The sequence below is a fragment of the Dufourea novaeangliae genome, unplaced genomic scaffold (genome assembly GCF_001272555.1).
Source record: "Dufourea novaeangliae isolate 0120121106 unplaced genomic scaffold, ASM127255v1 scaffold28, whole genome shotgun sequence".
Lineage (NCBI taxonomy): Eukaryota > Metazoa > Arthropoda > Insecta > Hymenoptera > Halictidae > Dufourea > Dufourea novaeangliae.
The window spans coordinates 198,923-218,036 of record NW_015373917.1 but is presented as its reverse complement, the minus strand read 5'-3'; the positions used below and the strand labels follow the sequence as shown (position 1 = coordinate 218,036).

Below are 19,114 nucleotides of genomic sequence, written 5' to 3'. Positions count from 1 at the left end.
GATAACTCCTTATTTCGATCCCTGTTTCAAATACTCTGTTGCATCGCTTTGTAGCAATAAGAAATGAAAAATTTAGCTTTGGATTATTGATACAGTATTTGCTTTCCTCAGTCGCGTATTTTCTTTTCGTTAGACTCCCTTATTCGTCAATAAAGACACAGTTTGTGTCTAAATAGAAATTCAGTTAGGCCTTCTGACGATGATGCACTGTCGAAGGCTGAAGAAAAAGGAAAAGAACGTAGGAATTTCTCGATCTCGAAAATGGGGCAGCTTCGACGACGATGAGTTCTGGCTGCTGCCACTCTCTATAGAGCTGCCGACATTTTGTCGGCAAACATGGCGTTTGACGCTCCACGAAAATCGCCTCTTTCGGGGCACCTAAGTAAACTGCAGAGCTTCCTAGACGCGTAATATTCAAACGATGGGGGAAGCCACGTCGGTTCGAGCGAACGATAAATGTAAAATAAGCCGCGGACGAGCGGCGGCTGTTTCGAGTGAACCCGCGAAATTCAATCAACATGTTCTCGTCGCCGCGCAGTCAACAGGGCCCCTAATTTCCGTTTAATAGGATTCGGGCTAAAACACCCGGCGACCTATTATTTAAACGTTATCCGCCTGGTAACTTCTTTAGTGGCTTCTCGATTAATTTCGTTACCGGGTTCCAACGTCAACAAATTAATTACGCGAATAGCCCCGCATAGCCGCGGCCATTGTCTCTCACATCTTCTGGAACCGACCGCCAAACGCCAACGATGGAAGTTCATAAAGCGGACGTAACGATGCTTAAATTGTAGTTATAACCATAACAACAACTATGGAAAGTTCGAACGGAATGGCCAAGCGCGGAACTTCCCCTCTGTTTTCAGTAATTAGTTACCGCTTGCCAGACTATATATTGACCCTATCCACTGATCTGTTTAGGAACGGCTTCTATTCGGGTTATTCGATAATATACCGAGCTATATGTATATTGCTTGTCCGACCATATATGGAACTTATTCTACTTGTTTAACCGCACACGGGATTTATTCCACTTGTCTGACGACACGCAGGGATTATTCTACTTGTCTGACCACATACGCGTCCTGTTTTACTTGCCCAACCATACGCGTGGTTTATTCTACTTGTCTGGTGATACACATGCCTTATTCTACTTATCTGAACACATTCGAGTATTATTCTACTTGTCTGGTAATTTGCGTCTTATTCTGCTTGCTCGACCATACACGTGTCGTATATTACTTTTGCGACCATACACTTCACTTATTCTACTTGTCTGGCCATTACGAGCCTTATTCTACTTATCTGGTAATTCGCGTCTTATTCTACTTAACTGGTAATTCAAGTCTTATTCTACTTGTCTGGTAATTCTAGTCTGATTCTACTTGTCTGGTACTTCGCGTATTATTCTACTTGTCTGACCATGCACGTATCGTATATTACTTGTCCGACTATACACATCGTTTATTCTAATTGTCTGATCACATACGGGCCGTATTCTACTTGTCTGCTCACACGAATGAGTTATTCTCCTTGTCTGTTCAGATACAGGTCTTATTCTACTTACCTGACCATATACGGCGCCTATTCCCCTTTTCGGAGCAGTTAATATAGCGGACAGTATAATTTGTCTGAATTACTTCTCTTTTAATTCGTTACAAAATTTTAAATGGTAACTGGAATCGGTCTAGCAGTGAAAACTAATAAATACAACCAAGTTCGGTGATTCTGTCAAATGTTCGAACGCTCTTCAATATCCCCGGCCGATGAACAGGACAATAATGTTACAATGTTTCCCCGTTCATTTTCGAACCGATAACTCGTCACCGTTGCCGTTCCAAAAACTCGAACGAGTCAATTGACAGCCACTTTTCGGTATTCGCCCCGACAGATTTAAATCGCAGCCCGGTAAAGGCTGACTGTTCACGCGGCGTGGAACCACAGCAATTATTCGTCAGTCGTGATTAACGAAATTGATGGAATCGTTTGTCATCCGGTCGGATAAATTTCCCGGGGCGTGATCCGGCCTCTGGTCCTTTCCGAGGCTCGATCGGAAAATTCCATTAGAATCGGCCTGATGGAAAAGAATACCGCCGTTTCCGGTTGCTCTGTTTGTTCAATCAAGCCTTTCCAGGCCCGGGATCAAGTCGTTTAAACGAATTTGATTACGATCGATACACCACCGCACCCCACGGCTGTCCCGTGTACGCACGGAATTCTATCAATTTTTATTCCGCACAATCGAGTTGCACATCCTTTCCCGAATTCCACCATCGTACCAACAGGAATTCTGGACCGTAACCCCTTGCCCACTATTGCCGAATAACTCTGTATCGGTCAGGCGTTAGTTGCACGATTGGGCTGCCAATTTTCTTAATTTACTATAGAACACCAAGTGATATGAAGCCATCGAATAGATATCCAAAAGAATTCTTATTTTCGTAGAAATGTTGCGCTTGTAGATGATAAAGAAAAATCGAATACTAGTTTTGATCGAAAAGTGACATTTATGTATAACTTTTGATAACCCTTATGTATAACCCTTGTTAATATAGCGTTTCGAAAATTTTGTATAATTTATTCGGCATTACTTTTTTTATATATTCTGTACAGTAATTTTTAACATAAGTTATGATTTCATATCGCGGAAGAATGTTCTTTATTTTAAAACGAAAACGGAATAAAAATTTTAAACGAGGTCATCAGGCCACCTCGAAGAAGGAAAGCAGTTTTATCCGATAAAATGCGCCATTCTTAAAACGTCGAACTTTAAGTGTTCGTTTCCATTAAAATATCCATGAAATTTGATTAATATTTACATTTTTATGTCTATTGAATATTTCAGAAATAGTATACAGTCAATATATATCGATATGAGAAAGTTGGACTTTTCGGGATAATGGCGATGTTTAATCCCGACACACAGTCGTTGTAGAAAACCGTAAATGTTCCGGTTTTCATAGTCTGAAATCTGATATCTCTTGTTCGGAAATTCGATACATTATCCCGTTACCCGACACAGTGTAACCGAAATTCGACACCGTTGTATCTGCTTTTAACCGCCGCTTAAGTGTTCGCAAATTAGATCCACGTGTCTCATAGACGTCCTTTAATGTTTCTTCGTTCACTGGCGCAGCGTCGTCGTATCAATTAAGAGCAATAAATTGGCTCCATCCCCCCTGGTTCCAATCGAGGATCGATACGTGAGATTCGCGACGTGTGTGTCCGTGCACTTTGTAGCGAAACGGACGAGGTCTCGGCCATAAACCCGGTTTGTACGCTACATGAATACCCCGCGTCTTTATTTATGGGTTTTCACGAAGAAGTTCCCCTTTGAGTGGAGGAGCTGGCCGGAGGAGCTCTGGCATCACGACAGCCGGAGTCGCGGAACTTTCCATCGATTTTCCATCCCCCAAACTCCACCCCTCACCCCTTCGTAACCGTCGCTGGCACACGGTACATTTTATAAATTCTATAAAATCCCTCGGTCGCGCGATACTCACCGCTCCTTTTATCCCTTCACTCTCTCGAGTTTCCTCACCAGCCGTGATCCCACCCTTTTTACGACGATTTTGTTCCCTCTTCTGTTGATGCAGGTTAAGGCTCGTTATGGAGGATATCCGGTGCAAAGAGTGGGCACTGGGATTCCGTTAGAAAATTATTTCCTCCTTGTCTGCCACCGGTTTATTAATTACGATTGCATCGTGAACAATTTCGAAACGCTTTGGCGATCAACGATACGTATTTTATTGCTCGATCGATGTTTCTTTGGATTATTTGTCGATTCTTTGTGGATCGATCTGTACATCACAAATACAAATTTATTTTTCCATCGTCCAGAAAAATGTCAGAAGTTCAAATCCAATACTTCAAATGACGTGGGGCTAGTGTCACTTTATTTAACACTAGAACTACCAGCCATGAATGTATACGATATTAAATTTGATAATTTCAATAATGGTAAAATAGTAAATCTGTAAACCGTCATTTCAACGGGTTTGGTAGTTCTCGTGTTAATATATGAAGTGCTACGCGAACGAATCAGTTTCTTTTCACTCTGCTGAAAAGTTACACGTTTTCGACTTATGACACTTTTCACGCAGGGGTGCGATATGAACTGTGAATTAACAGGAGCAATTAAATCGGACTGCGCATCTACTTTCGGAGTCTTGTTATATTTTTAACGTCGACAGAATACCATTTCAAAAATATCCCGACAATTCCGAAGGTTTATTCCGGTCCCCTGGGACCCTGTGACGGGGGGAAGGGAATCTCAGGTTTGGAAGGGAATCTCAGCAGTCCCCGGGAGCTCCTCTCGTAAATTCCTTAAGCCGCCATTTAGAGCTCCAGGGCGAATTTAACCGCGCTACATGCGTTGTCCCCGGGAGCTCCTCTCGTAAATTCCTTAAGCCGCCATTTAGAGCCCCAGGGCGAATTTAACCGCGCTACATGCTTATATCTGCTTGGCATTGCGGATTCAATTCTAAAAGGGAAATAATGTAACGCACAGAGAGAGAGAGAGAAAGACGGCCCCGTTCTTTATTACTCAGCCTTTCAGCCGTGCCAACTGGATGGAGTTTCTGGTCCGGTCCACGTCGGGGTGCCAGCTCCCCCATTTTCCTTTTCGCGGTGGTACAGTGTACTTTTAGGAACCATTAACGAATTCCGGGCGATACCTTTACTGGCGCCCGTAAATATAAAAAAAAGGGTCCCCCTCGATCAATACCGCCTTCTAGCCGAGGAATCGTCCAGTACGTGACCACCGAAAATTATGCGCCCGTTTAAAGCGAGCCCTTTTCGCGAATTATTTCTCATCGCATCGGAATCCATCCACCGTATTCGACTCGAATCCGTGGGCAGCAACCCCGGGAAACTCGAACGAATCCCTTAACAACGTCTCGTAAAACGCTTCGTCATCGTAAAAAAAAAGAAAGGAAAAAAAAGCGACGCGTATACAGTAGACGGGACAAAAGCAGTCAGGCGAAGAATATTCTCGAGGCTTTCTTCGCGTTAATAAATCTTTACGAGGGTCAGTTTTCGGATGGAAAGTTTGTAAATAAGCTTGCGAAAGATTTCAGTAAGTTTATCAAAACAGATATAGGGGAAGATATGGTAGCACCGTATACTTAAATGAAATACAAAAAGAATACACAGAGTGAGTCAATAAGAACTATGTGCTATCTAAAATGACTCGTTACCTAATGATTGTATTAGACAACGTTTTAATGAATTATGTAGCATTTTAAGGGACACATCGGATGGATACCATATGATTTTCCTAACCGTATTCAAATACCCCAGCTATTTTAGAATGTACATGTCACCCGTATTCGAATGACGTGACAGACAAAGTGTCAAGTTCACTTAAGAAATCTTCTCTCGATAGTGCTTTTCGGTCGTTAAATCGTTTCAGCGATTATTAATCGATCGACGAATTTTCATGTCACGATCACACAAGTTCTCCAGATAAATAATTAATTAAAGCCCGAACTCTGGTGCCGCGTTTCGTTTCTTGTCCCGAGCGGAAATGACCAGTTACTTCTGGAAGCATCCTGGATTCCAAATGTTCCTTGGAGGTACGTGTTCGAAGACAAAGACAGACACACCCGGTTCTTCTGTTCTCCAACTGTACACGAAAGCTCTCTGTGTGCGTACAAGAAACAAAGGACGGAGAAGCAGCCGGGAGTATCGATTCCGACGATCGAGATAAATATTAATCAAGCTAGGGGGGTAGAAGAAATCCCCCTTCCGGTCTTCTCTCTGTAGGGATCGTTTCCTGTTACGCGGCAATCTCGACGGACGGTGGCGTAGCGCTTTGGTTTACGTCCGAGCTGGTTTTACTGCCCCCTAAAATAAGGATCCACGGGATCCCGGCGAAAGCATATATGCATTCGGTGGTAATCGCGGCATCGAGAGCACGCTTGCGGCCGAGAGAGGGGTTTACGCCGCGGCATTTCCCTTTGTTCGTATCGCGTGCGCTGGGAGGGGCTGTGGGGAGCGGCCGTTTCTTCGTGCAATCCCGATAGAATGGATCGAATAGCTGCTTGTTACTGTACACAGACGCGGTGGCCCCCGGTGTATCCCTCGTCCATTTATATATCTCGACGTTCGATCGGCGGCGGTTACAGAATTCCGAACGACATCGACGAGCGTATATAGCCTCGTTTTCCTATTTTCCAGATTTCCTCGAACCGCGATTATATCGTCTGTCCCGTTGCGGTTTACTAATATTGCGGGCGCCCTCCACGAAGACGCCTTTAACGCGTACTTATCGCGGAAAAACGACGGAACTTGCCCTAGATTTCACGAACATTTCTTACCGGATCGTCCACCAAAGATATCATCCAACTTCCTCGATCTTCATCATGTCGAAGCAAAAACAATAAAGTCGCGTTAACTGCGCGAACCTCGGGATTGCATGTGCGGAGTAAGTGCGTACGGTCGCCATTTCAACCCCTCGTGAATTTCGAGCCAAGCCTCGGCAGCTTGCTTTTGTAAATACAATGTAGTGTCAATAGCGACTGTCGCAGAAAGGTAGAGCAAATGAGAAAGTATTTTCTCACCGACCAGGCAACGTTTAATATTTTTTGGGTTCCCATCATTCAGCCGTCCCATCATTACCCTTCTTCAGGTGGCTAATTTCACAATAATTCTAATTGTTTTTCCGAATCGATAAGATCGATCTAACTTAATGTCGTGTATCCTCTTTCATCCGTCACTATCACGATATTCATTCCATACCATTTATGTTTACGTCTGCCTGTGTTTTTGTAACTGGCGTTGAAAATGTATTTCCCTACAGCTGGCTACCTGGGCACCACGCGGGAACGCGTTGGTCTACGTGCACCTGAATAACATCTATTACAGACCGGAAGCGGAAGTGGCCGTCGACTATCAAATCACCAACACCGGCGTGTTCGGGACCATTTATAATGGTGTGCCGGACTGGGTGTACGAAGGTAAGCTACTTTCATGAAGATCGTCCCGCGAAATCCACTTTATTATTCCGAACATTCTCGACGGGGTGTCCAATCGTCTTAACTGTCGCTGGATCCTCGAGGAACGTCTCGATCTTCCGTTGAATAACCGGAGATCGTGTTTTACCACTCAGAACAGATACTTTTTTTAATCTCAATAAGCAGAAAATCAAAAGATCACTGTACCCGCTAAATTGCTTCACATTGATCTTCATAATTTGTTCGTTTATCATGTACCATTCTATGGCGGTAGAGTTTAAACGCAGGGTGGTGCACGTAACTGAAATCACTTCGATACTGGGTAACTAATAATATCAGTAAAAAATATTTCGTGTTCGTTGGTTCGTGGCCCTGTCTGGAAGATACACGTTGAACAAAGATATTATATAAATTTCATTCTTTATGAAAATTCGTTTCCACGGATCGATCGTCGAGAGCTGAAGTAGGTATAGCAAATCCTCGATAAATCTTCGAAGGCTCTTCGGCACTGAACATTAAATATTTCATAAACTAATAGCCATATGCGACTGAAACAAATATCATTAGCTTCAGAATTCCAAGATTTACCCCGATTCTAAATCTCATTAACAAGTCAGCGTTACACCTGAGAACCTCTCCTTGTTAGTGCCGAGAAGCCTTCGAACACTCATCGAGAATTTATTGTATTCGGTCCGGAAACACTGTCCCGTAATTGCTTCGGGACGACGCATCTTAGCGCGGGTAAGGACAAAGTTTCCAAGCAACGCAAATGCAACCCGTTTTCCGCTGGTCACGCTGATAACAGCGGGAATCGTTGTCCGGTTTCAGTTCTTCTGGAATGAACGGGGGGCATCACACGGTTGAATTCGCGCGGCCGCTCGAAGCGGAAGTGCGGCGTTATCGCGATACCGACTAGTTGTGCACGGCCGCGGTGAAGCGAATACTTCAAAATAAACTGGACCGCGTAACTACGGCTGGGGAGGGGTAGGAGGGGGTGGAGGGACCGATTTTGAAGCGAGTACAAAATGAAACTGCGTGGACGCGGTTTCCGAACCGCGAGCTGCCAGTTTCCCGCTCAACGACCGTTCAATTTGCCGCGTAATTATTTTTAACGGGGTCGTGGCTCGAAATTTTTAATTGGTCCCCTTCTCCCCCTTCCCCAGTGTCCACGTAGGGCTTGAACCCTTTCATCCGCGTGTTTTGAAGCCCGCTGCGTCAAACGCAATTACGGTTATCACGGTATAACAGAACTGGTACCCTCCTCCTCTGGTTTTAACATTGGTTCTGTGATCTTTATCGCGAGACACTTTTTATGGATTTGGTCGTGAACAAATTACCGGCCCGGCTGTTTTAAATCGGTTTGAACGGGGCGTGGGATTTCGACTGAGCAGGACTAAGTCTGTTCAAGTCCTTTATCGTTCAAAATACTAAACACTTTTTTTTCTTAGTTTTTGTCGATAAAAAGTTATCGAGGTACATTTAAATTTTCAAAATTAAGAACAAATTTTCTGAATTTTTTCCTGGCTTGTTAAAATTCTTTTTTCGAAAATCATTTGTCGCACGACAGAATGTAGTAGAATATAGAAGATGCTCTTTGGCTAGATTTACATATTTTGTCTGACATGGTTTTTTATCAGGGGGAAATAAGAGCCAAGCTAGTATAGAATGCTTTATAACTTTGGATGATCAAATTGGATAACCATGGAGATCAAATTGGAAGTACGAAGAGTGTTTTCAGAGTTCTGGGCATTTTGTTACAAAATTGTTTATGTTATTAATTTTCGTCCATATTACACTGTAATTTTTCAATACAATTTCCGTTTAACGGTGTGCATTTATCTCAGCACAAAACATTTCGGGAGTATCTTCGTTACGCGATTTGAATTCTCAAATCGTCCACTGTGTAGAGGTTTTTACCAACTTTGGCAACAGTTGATGGTTGTCTGATCAGGCGAATAAGGTGGACGTGGCAGTAATACCCAGCGCCATTTGTTGAAAGTTAATTTTTAAGAAAATAATGTCTTTTTGAGAATTAACAACTTCTATAGTTGCAGAATTAACACTTAAAAATCAGCGCCATTTGTTGAAAGTTAATTTTTAAGAAAATAATGTCTTTTTGAGAATTAACAACTTCTTCTATAGTTGCAGAATTAACACTTAAAACCACATCCATCATGGAGTTTGAATATTCATCCTTTTGTAATTTGTACTTTTACGACTGTTGTTTATCGATCATTCGAAGTCGAGTGGGAACGGGTTACAGAGAGAAATATAGCTGAACAACCCTCGAAATACGAGATGTAATCCGATAATGAATGTCCCAATGATTTGAGGGAAATATACTTCGTTCAGATTACGTGTATAACAGCTGTCGAGATTTTCGCAAATAATGGATTTGCGTTGGGGAAATGGCAACGGTCTCAATTCTTGTATCGTATTCAGAGCTCTCGATTTACCAGGTTCAGAAAGGTTGGACTTGTCGCGTGAATTTTGGTAGGTTGGTAGCCGGATCTTGAGATCAGATTATCCATCCTCAATTACAAAACTGTCTGGTTTCAATAATCAACGTTTATCCATACACCTGTCGACTGGCAACACTCGTGGCAATTAAGCCCCTATCAGTTTACAGTTCATTCGGTTGGTAAAGCAATCAGGCAGGCGACAGAGAGTTCAGCATCCAAACGGTAGTCAACAGAGACAGTTCATTAGTCACTCGGTATGAGTTCCACGTAGCCTTGAGTAGGCGGTATTCAATCGTAGATCCGTTGCGTGAAGGATCCTCGAGGTAATTCGACGCCACAAATACCTTGAATGATCGTCCGACAGTCATTAGTATCTTGCCAAAGCTTTCACATTCACCGAAATATCTCCAGCTAACCACGATCATTTTATACGTAACCAGAGATCACGAACTGACGAGCTGCATCAACTGTCAGACGTGTATATATCGATGCTTCAAAAAATATCTCTTTTGGATCTCGAAAATTGCTCATTCATACATAGGGTGTTCCATAATTTTTATTTTGACACGGCCCTGGTAGAAACAGTTGAAAAATTGCCTTTATACTATTGAACAGCTCGACCCTTTTCAGATGTATCCTCTAAACCCCGTACCCAACGCGTCAGTTTACTTTTTCTTAACTATACTTTTATTTAAGAGATAACTCTAACTGTTTAAGACATCAAGAAATCATATCTCAGTAACAAAGCCTCGGATTACATTGTTGCTAAGGAAAAACTTGTTCCAATTCACCCCCCAAGTGCCCCATTTCCGGGTCGGACAACATTTTTGTTACACCCTGTATACAAACTATAGGGGGGCATCGTCGAGCAAGGAGACGAGAGTCCCCAATTTTCAACCAACTTTTCCAAGAATTCCCATCAACTGCAATAATATCCAGGCTTCTGATCCTTTCAAATCTAGAAAAAAATCTAGATCCTTCCAAACCCCGTGCTTTCCATTAACCGCGCGAGCCCAGGAGCAATTAACGGCGGGTCGCGAAGGTCGCAGGGTGTGGGAAAAGAAATCCCCAGTCGAATCATCGTCGTTATCACGAGGCGTGGCCGGGTAACGCGATTCCACCGCAACCAGACGCAATATTTTTTCGTCGGCCCTTTAGCGACAACGTCGCGACCGAGCTGCTTTGTACGTGTGTCGGATGAGTTTTCGCCCCGGCACCGGGGACAATAATATCTGCCGGAGCCGTAATTCACACAGCTGATGCTCCAGGGGACGTTGCTGCACGCGTTTGCATATTTCTGAGCCTTCATCAGCCCTGTTCCCCATCTTCTTTCGTTTCGTTCTTCGCCCTCCTGTTTCGCTAAATCGCGGGCGCGCGGGTCGTCCTCGACGAGCTAACGCGGATGAAGCATAAAAATTCATCAGAGCAGCAGCAGCTGGTTCACAGAAAGGGACCGGAAGAGACCACTTCTTTTTTTTTTTTGTCCCGTCCCCTTTTGGGGCTGGCCTGATTCGTTGTCGTCCCAGCAGCACGTTCAATGGACTCTCCTCGACTTGGTAAATATTTAAACGCCGCCACTGGTATTAATGTTCCCACGAAATCTGGTCGTCTTTGGTACATCGTGTCCTCGAAGGACCTGCTCGCCCATGCGATCTATAGAGAAAGGTATCGTCCTGGACGATAGAGAAGCCTGTTTCGAATTAATTGCTCCGGCTGGAGACCCGATCGATATTTCGATGGGGATTCTAGGAGTGGATCGGTTGCAGACTTTGCTAATTTGTTTGCTCACGGACTCGTCCGGCGCATGCCGCCTTTAGGTGTTCGTTCCTGAGATACTCATCCGTGGACCAGGGAAGGTTTATCGAGTTAACTGGACAAACAAGAAAACGTCTGAGGTTCGACGATAAAGGTCTGGATAAGTTTCTAACTGATATCCCTTAATAGAGGATGATTTATCGTGTTATTCCATACTTTCTAATGCATGAATGGTTCCTAATTCAGAGTCCGACAAGGGCCTCATTTATCAACGGAAATAGCTCCCTGATTGTGTCGATCAGGAATGATAGGTCAATTTGTAACTCGGTGCGTAGTCTCCTGACAGCGTATTCTTTCCTCGAGAATGGTAGTTTGAACCGAATCCAGATTTGTCAAGAAACGTCCGTGAAATTGGATATCGATCGTGTAATTTGATATCGTGCCGTGTAATTCGATAACAGATCCTATAATCTAGTAGATCATAACACATGAACTTCGACCGCGTACTAGGAGAGTTGACACCGTACACCCAAAATCGGACCCTGCGTCCTGATATCCGATACCATTTCGTCAGTGTATCATGCTCGGTTTTCTCCTTTTCGTTCGTGAATCTCTTCCAGCTGTTTATTGTTCTCCGTACAGTCGTTAAAACCGTGTTTCAATTGTAAACGTATAACTAAACTGCGTATTCGGCTAAAAGGCCGTCAAATATTCGAAAAATATCTTAAAGCTACGTAACTTTAATTCTTTCTATCTTTACAATTATCTGCACATACTATTTCACTTAAACAAAATCTGTATACTATCATCTTTTAAAACCCCATTAACCCCTTAACGCCCCAATTAAAAATTCAAAAGCGGTCAATTTTCCACCAATTTTTTTATTCTTGAAAAAAAAAGGAAAATGTTATTTTATGCAAAAAAGGCTAAGGTAATTGCATCTAGGTCTCGTTCAAAGCAGCACGCGAACGGTGTTGCTTCGCGAGATATTCCGTACACAGCATCGCATGAAAGACATTGCGTTGCAGGATATCCCGTCCAAAGCATATCATGAACGATATCACGTGGCGAGATATCTCGTCTTCCGATGCGAAGGGGTTAAACCCGACTTAACTCGGGCGAGTGCGCTACGAGGTTAAAATCGAAGTCTGACAGTTTGGGCCCCACCTTCGTGAGATCACACCTTGGAAAAAAGAACACCACCACTGGCTCATTTACCAGTCAAGTGGCTGATTCTCCGCGATACCCCGTGAACCAGCCGCTAGCCAAAGAAGACGTGTTCACTTCAGATAAATCCGAGTAGGACGTCTCGACCGCGCTCGGATGCTCGAATGATTTTTCCATCGGGGCTGAAGTAGCTGGATCGCCAGACGTGTTCCGATGGGGTACGTCGATAAAGTGTCAAAGCGTCGTCTTTATCCAGTTCCCGTGGAGCGCGCGATGCCTGGCTCCCAAGGATTTCGTCGGCAAGAATTTAGGATAAAGGCTGATTTACACACGCCGCGGGCCGCCGTGTGCCCCACCTCCCCTCCACCCTTCATCCTATCCGATCCCCCAGCGGCGTGTTCGCCCATCGATTTCCACCTTTCGCACAACAGATATGCGTGTATCTGTTTTACCACGACCGCCTCTATAAACTCAATCTGCCAGCGAGCCGGACGGGCTTCGTCGCGAGTAATGCATATGCAAAGTGACGGTAAAATATTGTTCTCGGGGTCTGGGTGTTCGTCTGCAAGCCTGGAACTGAACAAAACTGGCCAACCACGAATGGGTGGATGAGCCAATGGTGTAAATATCGTCGATACGAAAGAGGAAAAATGTACTTTTTCCTGGCAAGGAGCTTCTTGGAACATAGAGGCTTCTCGGGGATTAATTGGGAGACAGGGATTGGCTTGGGAACGTATAAGATTATGTGAATCTATTAATTTTTATTAACATGTTCGTTACCACCGTATTCTGGCAGAAAACATTCGTCACAGATCGCTCTAGGTCTCTATTATTCTCTGAAATGTTATTGCCACCTCGATTAACCCTTGTTCGGATTTTCAAATTGATATGGTTTTTTGTAGGAGTATTATCTCTGGAACTGGTATGCGCAAATGAATTTGCTTTGCAACATTTAGACACATAAGGGAACAATATAAGATTACATAAATTTTCAAATAATTATATTAATATACATTGAAGCGCACTTAGTTTATAGATTTGGTTAAAATATTAAAAAGACAGAAAACAGAGATGACGAATAACATAAGATAGAGGTGAACATTGCAAAACAGATTCTGCTTCTATCAACTGAAGTATGTTGAAATTTAAGAGTCACAGATACGTGATGCCTGGTAGCAAATGTGGTAATCAATGCGGAAAGTTCTTTCGTTCCTTCGGATCACAGTATTTTACATCTGATTCGGATTGAATGGAGTTAATCAAGACTTAAATTTCGAGGAAGGAGGTATTGATAGAAGTGAATATCGTTTTGGAAAATTTGGGTGGTACGTGGACAGAGAAGGAAAGGAATGATAAGGGAAAAGGCCAGAGTGTGCAATAGGCGAGGTCCAGAGAGGACGGTGCTTTTTACTTAACCTTAATCAAGGAAGATATAGAGGGATAGCCACGAAATTGGGTCGGGCTCTACGTCTGTAATTAACCAGTTGAAACGAGTTAACTTATCCGTATCTTCTTAATGATTCTTCTTTTCGTTTCGGTTAACCCGTTAATCAGGTGAGATACTTCGACCATGAATACTCACGTCGACACAATTGGAGATAATTGTAATTTACAATTAAATGCAGGAATCTCGGGGTACATTCGGGAAGAAGTGAAAAATGACCGAAAGAATCCGAATACGTAATTAGAGCTTGTAAACGTTCGTCATTAAAAATAATCTTTCTATTCGTACAAACTCCTCTGTTTAATATAGCCAAAAAGAATGGTGCTCTATTTTCTCCCTGAATTTTCTGTGATACAGATACGCGGACTGATCCCCACTTTTTGCTTGATATTAGCATGAAACGTTCTTTTTTCTGTTCTATCTCTCCCCGTAAATCTCTCTTAGAGTCCTTTCGCGAATCCTCCATTGAAATTCTTTAAATTATCCTTCCAAGCGTTCCACGATTCAAAAACAAAAGTCCTTCCAGGTCTCTTTGGTACTGCTCTTTAGCGTTCCTCTTTTCCAGGGTTCACTGTTGGAACCAAAAAGGGCCGAGTCTGGTGAAAATACTTGTTTGCGCGCGGATGTTCACCGCGGTCCAGAAGCCTTCAAAAAGAATGTCCGAGTAACGATGGTAGAAAAAACCGACGAGAACCGGGTTTAATATTTATCACCTTGCTTACGTAGGGAGGCAGCTATGCATCACGGCATTAACTTTGAGGATCCCGTGGCTACGTCCACGCATCCCTCTAATCCCAGCTGGTATTAAATTTGTACGAAGCGGATTTATCTAACGCGCGGCACGTTGTACGTACAAGGCACGAGTGCCACGAGTTTTGACAAGGGTTAACACTATTTCATTAGAGGCATTAGGGACATCGGTAATTGAGAATGGAGATGGCAGGTCGCATTTCAGGGAAATGAACTATTCTGCATATTGGTACACTCTAGTTTTGATAAAAATTAACTGCAATGTTCACCGAGTGAACAGTGGAAACTGAAAGTTCGAGGTTAAATCCTCAGTGTTCGTAAAAGGATGTTCGAAGTTGGTAGATGGAAGTTGATGTGTGGGATGTTAGCTATTGGAAGGTGAATACGGAAGTTCAGATGTTAGAGGCTGACAGTCGAAGGTTCGAAGTTGGTAGCTGAAAGTTAATGTTTTGGATGTTTGCTATTGGAAGCCGAAAACTGAAGTTCAGATATTAGGGACTGACAGTCGAAAGTTTGAAGTTGGAAACTTGAAGCAAACAGTACGTACCTTGCAGTTAAGAGATCAGAATACTGGTACAGGGAAAAGTCTGGAAAATTTCTGAATTACAACCCGAAATTTGAACCTTGAAGGCGATGGAGCGAGCAGCTAGGATATCCGAGTGTAGACAGGTTCGTAATTTTCTCAGCCGGTATATTATCGGAGCGAAAGCTCCGTTGAAAAAGCAGACGGGTCGTAATTATTCCTGCATTCACGCGAGGTTTCGCGTTTCCACCCCTGCGTCTGCGCTGTCCCACAGTTTGTTAACGCAAAGGAAATGCAAATCGCGTATAAAATACTAACCACGCTGCTGCGTTGATTAGCTTTCTCGAGATGTTCCTCATGACACGACGAGTAACAGAGGTCCATTGCGCGACTGCTGGGCGCGCTTCGTGGTCCACGATTAACGAGGAAACGAGACGTAAAAAAGACATAGAATATCTAAACGGTCCAACCGACAGCTGCGGAGATAAAAGTGGTTAATTACCAGAGCACCACCTGAGGAAGACTGTGAAATACAGTTTATTAACAAAGCATGCCAGGACGGTTACGAGGTTTCAGTTGTTCGTCGAGATTCTACTCTCGTCGTTGTACTCGACCGTGGTAATTACACCGAGAGTAGATGAGGAAAATTGACCAATGACCTGGAAAAGAATTATGGCCATTGATGGATAAACTGCACATACGCCAAAACGCTATTTCGAGAAAATCAACTTTGAAGTTTTCATTAGAGTATTACTTAGTGAAAAGTAATGCAATTAAAAGCGATTTGGTTTTTAAAGGTGTAGTAACATGTTCCTTAAACGTTCCGAAAACAGAGGTCACGATTTGAAGATTATATTTATTTCTCCGCCACGAGAAATCGATGTTACCGAAATCACACGGTGGATCGAATACGAGACGCGAACGTTGCGGGTTACGTGAGAAACCTTTGTAAATTTCAGGTCGTCCTGCTTTTCCTATCCACCGCGTTGTAATTAATCAGCGGTAACAGATGCAGAAGTAAGTCCGACGGTTTAAGTAGACTTTCCGGAAACATCGCGACTGGTGCCATGGAATCGTTTGTGATCAACAAGACGGTAAATCCGCGTCACAGTCGTCACGAATATGTTCCTGTGGACGCACTCAATTGGATAGTATGCAAAACACCACCCCCATTTACGTGCAATCATCCGTATAAATGGTTAATGGAACAAGCTACAACGAATTCATATCTGAGCTTCCCGAACAAAAGTGAATTATTTCCAGTTCAGAACACTTGATCGTGAACTTTAAGTTGTATTCACCTCTCATTTCGCTTCTTGCGTCGTTCAATCACGCCGAATTTCGGTTATTGTGGATATATAGAGATACGAAATTTATTCTCGCGATTAGCTGAACGTTTCTATTAGCTCTACTAATGAAAAATTTAGCGTATCTTCCAAGGGAACTTTAAATTCTGTACTACTATTGGGCTGAACGGAAAGTTCGTGCGTCTTTGGTATGATGACTCTGCACCACGAAAATTTTATGAAGATGGTATTAAAACAGTAGCGGTACGGTGGATAAAAGTAATAAAGACTCTTGGGAATTGTGTTATCGATTAAATAAACGACTTTTTGCTAAAACAGTACAATAGAATGTATTTCCAATAAAAGTGCACAAACTTCCGTTTAAACCAATATATTTTCAATCTTCGAGCAAACTATAGCAAACTCTGCTTCCGCTAGGTAAAAAAATAACATAGGAATAAGGGACTCCTGTCACTCAGTAAATTTATTTTTCAACAATACTTAAAATAAATCCTTAATCAAATATTGAATTACCATAAATTTCAGTAACTCCCGAGGCCAAGTGATAAAAGGTCTACGCCGTTTTTTCCCTTAGCAAAAGCCAAGTTTGCTTGTCAGTGCAGAAGATTTAAAAAGTGTAGAAAAGCCAGTAACAACTACAGAGTATAAATTAGAGTAGGGAAAAGCCGAAAGCACGATCGTTCCACCGTATCAAAGCTGACTGGCAAACAAGAGGGGATCTTCTTCTGGCTCGATCCACCAGGAACGACATTCTCTCAAATTTTGGCAATAAATTCCGCGTGGGGGATGCCGCGTACGATTTCCACGGGATATCTCGGGCCAGACCGTTCTAAACGTCGACGCAATTTCGCTGCCGAAGTATCCCGAAGTATACGGGAAACTCCGATCCCTCATTGTTTTTCTTCAGGCGAAACGGAACAAGTATTGCGATCCCGGCTGCGACTCGATATATCTTCCCCGTTCTACGTCGTTCGACCGGTCCGTCGTGTATAATGCCCGCGGAATATCACCTTTTATCTTCGACGTCGCGGAAATTCATTCCTCCGGTCGCGAGTATCGGAGAAACGGGGCCACGATGTTTGCCAGCGTGTAACATCGTCGAGCTTCCTCCCTGCTCTTATTACCCTCTTTTGACGCACAGGAAGGACGTGCACGATCATTTTTTTTTTTTTCATCGAGACTAAATATTCGACGGGAAGTGCATAAACAACGCGACGAATATTAACTGCGGACGCATCATGGCTAGAAAATGTTGCGATAGGAACAGTAAACGATTCTATGGCGGTTGAAGTGCGCTATCAAAGCGGTTCTCAACCACGACCGTGATCAGAATAGTTGGAACACGGTGTAACCTTTGGAAGATAACGTTTATTTCTTCGTGTGATTCTCTTTTGCTTGGTAGTTTTTTCTTTATTTATTATATAGATGGGATAAGTGCCATTGGTGAGCATTAATATACAGCAGGGCCCCAAAAATATGGAACAGACAGCAACATGCATATTTTATATGCATACTGTTTTGTAATCTGAAACTCCATTTCCGAGATATTAGCGGTTAAACGAAATCCAATCAGCTGAGCGGCGGGCTACACGTACGTGCAGCATAGCCAAGAAGTAGAGTTCGTTCTAAGAAATCTGTGTTCTATACTGCCACTAATAAATATTAAAACACTTATCGAACATGTAGTAATTGTTATAAGGCATTACGAAATCGCTGGAAGTCTAAAAGAAATATTCTTTAGAGGATATTAAAGCAAAATTGAATGATAAAAATGAAATTTCTTGAAATACACAAGTTTTAGGAAACATCCACATTTTTTTCATACAGACCAGATGTCCTGACACTGACAAGTGGTAATGTAAATCAATCACTATTGTCACGAATCATCATCCAGTTCTGAAGCACCCAGTATATAACTGAAGTATCCAATAATCTTGGACAGAACGTAAAGGTGCCCGCAGAGGATTTATGCTTTAATCTTAGGGTAGCGGTCGAAACTACACCGCCGTTGCGCCTAAACATCCCGATACTACCAGAAAACAAGAATCCATGGAATTCTGGCGGAGCACTAACACAAAACGAGTCCAGCCATCTCGTAAAAGTTTATAGCGTTAAAGCTCTTCGAGTTCCCAGACACTTCTAATTATACGGTCGATTCCAGTGGGGGTGGAAGTTGTTGAAGTGTTCGGTCATCAAAATTAGTTTCTTAATTCTCCATTAATAAACGTGGCCATTAAAAGCGCGAAACAAGACGTCTTGGGTCCAGTTCAACCCTCCGGTCGCGTACCGTGTGCCAGTTGGTAACTTAAGTCCCTTGTCTCCGGCCTCGTTTAAATTAACAGCGTAATCAACGTATTAGCACTCATCTCCATATCATTATCATAATGTCCACGTATCGTAAGGGCTCGTTTCCAGCAACTTTTCCTCTCACAAGATACTTGCCTAACCTGACCCCCGAAACTGGAACGCTGAAATCCTTTTTTTTTTTTACCCACGGACAAAAACAAAAGAGAGTAGATAGCGACGAAATTTGAATTTTTCCCGCCCACGAGACTTAACGGTCTGTCGCGAACGACCGGTAATTTGATCCGTGGCCCCCTAGTGTCGACGCCAGGGAACCAGAACATTAGCATTTCGTTAAATAACCGGCAACCGGTTGCTAGGTGTTAGCTTGCAATCGATAAAGCGTCAACTCGCGTCTCTAATAATCGAATCAGTTTTATCGGGTTAAAGCGGCGGACCGCAATTGG

The 19,114-nt window shown here is 43.0% G+C and overlaps 1 protein-coding gene across 1 annotated transcript in view; it reads left to right on the top strand.

The window, feature by feature from the left end:
- The first annotated feature begins 6,796 nt into the window (after positions 1-6,796).
- The window catches only part of LOC107194262 (venom dipeptidyl peptidase 4-like), a 107,836-nt gene continuing 95,518 nt past the window's right edge, over positions 6,797-19,114 (top strand). The window contains exon 1 of the mRNA XM_015583854.1: positions 6,797-6,959. The gene's annotated coding sequence lies outside the window, so the exon portion shown is untranslated. The remainder of the gene's footprint in view (positions 6,960-19,114) is intronic.